Genomic DNA, 7558 nt, shown 5'->3' with positions numbered 1-7558 from the left:
TGGAATACGGCCCGGACGAGAAACTCTCGGGGTAAGGCCATGCGGATTCTGCAACTAGGTGACCAATCATAATTACCGTGCATGCCCACACTGCACAGATGCCATTGCCAACAAGCAAAAGCTGCAGAAGCAGATTTGATCTGCCCAGGTCTCTACCAATGGAGATGATACATGTAGTAGCTACACTTGCAGCAAGTGTGGGGGGACTGATGGACATAATGCCCGCACATGCAAAGTGGTCAAGGAGGCCGATGGAGCTGAACAGAAACAGGGCAAGGTCCAGAGTTCCAAAAAATCAAATGAAGAGGATGAAGAAGAAGAGTTTGACGAGAATGATGACCAATCAGATGAAGACAATGAAGATGACAGTATTGGGGACAAGGAAACTGAAACTTACGATGAAGCTGCGAAGGCTCAACCAGGAAAGGGCGCCGGCAAGGTACAACATTCGGGGCCAGTTAGGAGGAGCTTAAGACTGAAGAATCCATAGTGGTTATGCTGCTGCAGTACATAATGAGGAAACATTTCAGAAACACTGTCGTTACCAAAACTTATTTAGCTTTGTCCTCAATTCCTTAATCAGTACTATAGTTAAGATATAATTTGTGATTTGTGCCCGTTAGACCAGTGACATTATTATGTAAACGATTTGATAATCCTTTTGAATGCAGTCAGAAATATATTTGAAAAAACTCATCTGGATTTATGCAACGCCAACATTACTGTCGACCAGTAACTCCGCAAAACTATCCTAAAAAAACATCGTTTCAAAAAATCTGACAAGTTGAACTACTAAAATGCAAGAAGTTCAAATAGATTTTCTGTCATTTCTGCTAAACTCCTTATTTATGTAAAATCTGACAAGGTCAACTACTAAAATGCAAGAAGTTAAAATAGATTTTCTTTCTCATTTCTACTAAACTCCTTATTTATGTAAAATCTGACAAGTTCAACTACTAAAATGCAAGAAGTTCAAATAGATTTCTTTGTCTTTTCTGCTTAACTTCTTATTTATGTAAAATCTGACAAGTTCAACTACTAAAATGCAAGAAGTTCAAATAGATTTTCTTTGCCAATTCTGCTAAATTTCTTATTTATGTAAAATCTGTCAACACCTCAATGAACGATTTCATCATAAATAATCTCAACCCCCCACCCCCCCAAAAAAACTCAACACAAACATACATATGACATCAGTTCTAAAAAAGCAGGAACAGTCAGGCCACTCACACCACCGTGACACCAAATTTCAAAACTGTACGCTGTATGAAATTACAATTCTGTTCACATAGCACTAAACGATAAGTGCACTAAAAAGAGAATACAAAAACTATAAAAGGTCTAACTTAGATTCGCACAGATGAAAATAAAATAAGTCCTAGTTTTGAGCAACAACTCCCAGGGCACTGAAAAATGTTTTGAGATTAACTAGTGTATAAGACTTCAGTAGAAAAACAAGACATAACCTCCACATGGATAAACATCATAGAAAGCATATGTCACTTAAACAGTGCAAAATGCCATCATCACCACCCCTGAGACGTGCAAGTGGGATAAGCAGCTGATAAGTACAGCTTGACAAGACAGATCAGTGCGACAGTAGAGACCCTTGACTTGGACGGTTTGTTCTTCCAAGCCACCACTCGCACCACCCAATGGGCGGTTGCCACAAGGGAGTGCAAACCGTGGCACCCACGACCACTACACCCATGTCCCCGATAAACTGCCTCCCACACATCCACGTCCACACCCTGGAAATAACCCATTGTCTTCCATCTCTGCCTCATTCCAAGAACCACCATCGCCACTTCCATCTCCACTATAGACAAACCACAAACTTCTCTCTCCCAAGCCCACAGTCGCCGGAGGAGGGCGATGGCGGAGGAACCGTCCGCCAAGTGTCATCATGGCAAGACGTCCGACAAGAGCAGCAACCTCAACTACGTTCACATCCCCGGGGAGAAGAGCGCGTACACCAAAACACTCAAAGGGGTTGAGCTCCACAACAAGTAGACGCTGGAGATCATCTGCACCAATGAACCAGACAAGGCCAATGAGATGATGAGTAGGTTCAAGATGAAGGGCGGCGGCTTGTATCCGAGCTTCATCAGAGTTGATGTGGAGTACACCAGTGAAGACGAACCTCCCTAGATGGCAGCAGTCCTGTAGTTGTGCGTCGAGGAACTCTGCTTGGTGTACAACATCGCAGCGGCTACAAAATGGTAACCCATACTACTGTTCATTCATCTGTTGTATTAGTACTACTCCCTAAAAATTTCATTAAACTTGTTTCCCAACTAAATGAACTACTATAGTTTGTGAAGTGGATGCAGGAGTACATGTTTATCAAGTTTCATGCATTTCTAAAATTGTGAAGTGGATTGTTTCACCAGATTAGCATCTGAACCTCATGCACTAGATTAGCATCTGAAAAATGTTTCACCAAATTAATTTCTGAACTTGATGTACTAGCATAGATTCTGATCTTGATGCACTAGCATAGTTTATAGAATTGATGTATTAAAAGATGTTTAGTGAAGTGATATAGGTCCATATCTTGATGCACATGTTTCTCAAATTAATTTCTGAACTTGATATAGAATTGGTGAACAAAGATGTATCAAGCACACGTATATGTCTTTTATTCAACAAAAAAGAAAACTAAACTTGAAGTAAACAGCACATATATCATCGACTCTGGTAAATAGGTTCTTGAACTTGGTGAAGCATTTGGTGAAGCACTGAAGATACCAAAAAAGAAAAATAACATGGTGTAGTTGAATTTAATTACAGGACTTTGTGTACTAGTTTGTGAACCACATTCATCCATGACTTGTACTATATAAGCATCTACCTCATGGATTATCACTTGTAAGCAAAAAATCAGGAGAACTAAATATTTAAAAAACACTAATCTTCAATATGTGTCTCCCCCCTTGCAGGCCCAAGCGCCGCAAATAGTTCCTGCAGGAGGAGAAATTGTACACATTTGCCGGTTTCAGCATTGAAGGTGACAAGAAGATGCTGAACAAGTCTGGTTTGGAGATAACCCCAAAAACTTCATCGACATGCAGTGCAAGTGGAAAGTTCCAACCACAAACAAATTCTATGACTCCTTGGTCGATGTTGCAGCCAGCGTCATCCACCTGTTCTACAAAGGCATGAAGTAGAACATCAACAAGGAGGAAGACCACAAACTGTGGGGGACCAGCCCGCTACCAGACAACCTCATCGAGTATGCAGGAAAAGATGCATACGCCACATATAAGTCATGGAAGATAATCGACAACATCATGTAAGGTTGGGATATTGCACAAGAGCAGGAGGCTGATCCCAACTACCACTGCAAATTTGTGGGATGAAGAGGCATGAAAGTCTGCCTTCGTGTTGCTCGCGCTTCTGCTTGTCCTTAATCTTGTTGTTTGAGATTTGTAGTTTGCTTTTGTTAGGTTGAACCAGCTTCCTTATGTTATGTGTGTCAGGGTTTGAACAAGTTTGCCTATGTCTATCAAGTACATCGTTTTCTTATGTCGTTCGACAAGTTTGCTAGCTTCCTATTTTGTTTATCCATCATTTGAAGTTGAAGTAGGTTGTGAATGAAACTTGATGGCTACTATACAGCACTAGTCATGGAGCAACAAATCACACATGGATATTTTCACAAAAAAACAGTGGCAGACTAACTAAGGACAACAACAAATAGTAGCCTTGGACCCTCAGTACAGCTTAGACATGTACGGTAGTACTACCACACTAAAAATCAGATTTAGTTTCAGAAGAACACTAAAAAGACTAAGTTTTAGCCGAGGACATCATTAAGTACTAACAGAATCATTGTAATAGTAGTTAGAAAATTGCTAAGTACTGCAACAGGAAACGCAAAGAACCATCAGTACGTATTTCCTAGTCACTAGCATGCTAGGCTTGAAAGTACTGGTACGCTTGAACACACAGTGCATTCATTCTACAAAAATAAAAAGGAACGGGAAGCTTCAGTTCGCATTCCCTAACAAAGTGACACACAAAGAATAACAGTAATAGTAAAATTAAAATATCAGTACAACTTAGTCTATACGGAAAGTACTATGATGATACCAAATGTTGCCATGAGAAAAACCGCATCCTAGAAAAAGAAGGCCAAAACTAAATCAAAAAGATATCAGTTCAACCAAGGAGAAAAATCACAAGAAAGACAACAGAAGCATCAGCCCACATTGACCAGTGTTCAAACAACACAAAAAAAATATAAATAATCAAAGTACTAGCACAATTGAATTCTCAGTACAACTTAGTTTATTCGGTAAGTGCTATGATGATACCAATTAATGCCTTGAGAAAGATGGCCAAGACCCAACCAAATAAATTACAGTTCGACCAAGGAAAAAAATTCACAAAAAAAATAACAGAAGCACTAGTCTAGATTGACTAGTGAAGTAGTTATGAACTTAATAGGGCTATCTCTTAAACGTAACTAATTTAAACTAGTGTTTTAACTTTTACTATGAAGTTCAACTACTAAAGTTCAAGAAGTTCAAACAAAAATTTGGCACCAAATTTTAAAAGCCTTACGCTGAATGAGATTACAATTCAGTACTAACAGAACTATATCAAAAGTACAAGAAATGAGGGTACATAAACTTTAAAGGTCCAACTTAGGTTGGAATCAGATAAGAATAAAATAAATCTCACTTTCTCAGCAACAACTCGTAATGCACTTGAAAAAAGGTGTTTTCAGTTCAACTAGTACATTAGTCTTCAGTACAAAAAATAAAACTTAACCAAAACAAATTTCTGATGAAACATACACAAGTGAAACAGCTATTCAACCACACTATCATCATAGAAAAAAAGTTTGTTAAACATTGTGCCACACTTAAACACAACACAAAATATACCAGTTATTACATAGTACTTGACAAGACATTCAAACACTACAAACAAAGCCTACAATGCTTGTCGTGGTTTTAAGCCTGACAGTAGAGTGGGGGGTAGGTATGGAGAGGCAAGGTCCTAGCTATGGAGAGGTTGTAAGCACAAGGGATGTACGAGTTCAGGCCCTTCTCGGAAGAAGTAACAGCCCTACGTCTCGGAGCCCGGAGGCGGTCGAGTGGATTATCAATGTATGGATTACAAGGTGCCGAACCCTTCTGTCTGTGGAGGGGGGTGGCTTATATAGAGTGCGCCAGGACCCCAGCCAGCCCACGTAGGAGAGGGTTTAAGGTGAGTTAAGTCTGGGGCGTTACTGGTAACGCCCCACATAAAGTGCCTTTACTATCATAAAGTCTACTTAATTACAGGCCGTTGCGGTGCAGAGTGCCTCTTGACCTCCTGGTGGTCGAGTGAGTCTTCGTGGTCGAGTCCTTCAGGCCAGTCGAGTGAATCCTCGTTGGTCGACGGGAAGGCGACCTCTTCTAGGGATGTCCTAGGGTAAGTTACTTGGAACAGGTCCATGACCCTATCCTAGGTACATAACCCCATCATTAGCCCCCGAATGGATTGAGGCTTCGAGTGAAGAAGGAGTTGATGTCGTTTCTGATTAACCTTTGCGCTCTAGTTGTGCGCTGTTCTGGATCAAAGAATCTCTTCGTTGACAGGGAGCAATTTGTCTTCGGTCGACTCGATCCATTCTATTTTTGCGTCGAGTGATCTTTCGAGCTTCGACGATCTCCGAGCGACGGATCGCCGGAAACACCGCGTCTGACAGACTGATTTGTTGCTCGTGGATTCCGCGGGGTGCGAAATTTGGGGGCGCGCGCGAAGCGGGGCAGACCGCGGCGTTCGGATGGGACGGGGCATAGCCGCCTCGATCTCCGCGCCGCCTTTTTCGCCACGTATAACTGCTCCCAGATATGATTAGATTGACCGGGCCCACATGTCAGCCACTCGGAAGGGACCTTATAAATGTGCCCGGCGAGGATTTCTGTGCTGCGCCTCAGCATTCTCCCTCTCTCCCTCTGCTTCCTTCCTCCCTGCTCAGCGTGCCCGCTCTCGCCCCCGCACCACTTCCCTTCGTGCATCTCACCGGCGACCATGGCCAAGGAGAAGACGGCGGCGCTGGAGCGTGCCAAGAAGGCGTCGGCATCGGAGAAGGCGAAGGGGAGATCCACCAGCCGCAGAGGGTCCTCGTCCAGATCCCGCCTGCCGAAAGGCTGGGTCCAAGGAGACTGGATCCAGTCGACCATCACGGAGACGGACCTCCTCGACATGGCCAACGAGGGCTTGATCCCTCACGGAGCTGCGAGGTTGCCGGGGAAGGAGTGGCAGCCCCAGCCAGAAGAGGGTGAGTGTGTGCTTCTGGCCACTCATGTTGATCGTGGGTTTTCCTTGCCGCCAAGCATTTTCTTCCGTGGCTTCTTGAATTTCTTTGGAGCGCAGCTCCACCACTTTACCCCAAACTCCATTGCCTATCTTGCTGCATTCGTGTCCATGTGTGAGGGTTTCTTGGGCTGTCGACCGCACTGGGGTTTGTTCAAACGTATCTTCACGTGTCGCTCTCAGACCGTGAAGAAGGCGAGCCCAGGTGATGAGAAGTCCCGAGTCGTCCAAATGTGTGGGGGCCTGGGGATTCAGGTGAGGAACAATAGCACCTTCCCGCCCATGTCCTTTCCCGAGTCCGTCAGAGGCTGGCAGTCGACTTGGTTCTACTGTCAGGTCCAGTCGACGCCAGGGCAGTCGAGTGGACTCCCTCCGTTTACCATGGACCGAGTGAACAAGCCCTCCCCTCTGAAGCTGATTCCGGAGGAGAAAGCCGACGTGAAGATGTTGATGGAGCGCGTGGTGCAGTTGGTCCGGGAGGGGGTGACGGGCATGGATCTTCTGGAGGTCTTCCTCAGGCGTCGCATCCAACCCCTTCAATTCCGGAGCCACTGCATGTGGTTGTACTGTGGGCCCGAAGACGAGACTAGAGTCCATCCAGAAGAAGTCGACGATGCCACTTTGGAAAGATGGATGGTAGCCGTTACCGGAAACAGGGACAACCCGCGCAGAGCCAGAAGGATTCCTCCACTCGACCACAACAGCGACCCAAACAAGGTACACTTGCTCTGCTTTCCATTGTGTCCTTGTCGTATTCATTTCTGCTAACCCTGCCGACTGGTCGACTGATCCTTGTTTGGGCATCTGCTAGGCTTTCACCGAGCTGTACTCGATGCCCAATGGGGCACAAGCTTCGACTGAAGAAGGCGAGGCGAGCGGGGGCGAGGCGAGCGGGGGCGAGAGCCAGGAAGAGGAGGAATGGGACTCGGATGCTGCAGGGGATGATGACGACGATGATGATGATGAAGGTGACGAAGATGACATCGAGGACGAAGAAGAAGAGGAGGAGGAGGCCGTTCCACCGCGCTCAGGAAGGCGGTCGAAGCTTGTCCACGACCCTTCGACCGAACGTGGTAAGGGGGTTGCGACCGCCACTCAGTCGACCAAGCGCCCTCGGAGCACCTCTCCGGCGCCGACTGAAAAGGCGCCGAAGCATCTCAGGGCGGCCTCATCAAAGCCGACCAAGCTCCTGCCGAAGATGAAGGTGTCTATCCCCACCATATCAGGGTAATTGTGTTGCTCA

This window comes from Triticum dicoccoides, chromosome 7B (assembly GCF_002162155.2).
Source record: "Triticum dicoccoides isolate Atlit2015 ecotype Zavitan chromosome 7B, WEW_v2.0, whole genome shotgun sequence".
Taxonomy (NCBI): domain Eukaryota; kingdom Viridiplantae; phylum Streptophyta; class Magnoliopsida; order Poales; family Poaceae; genus Triticum; species Triticum dicoccoides.
The sequence above is the reverse complement of the archived record's forward strand: the minus strand, read 5'-3'. Positions refer to the sequence as shown.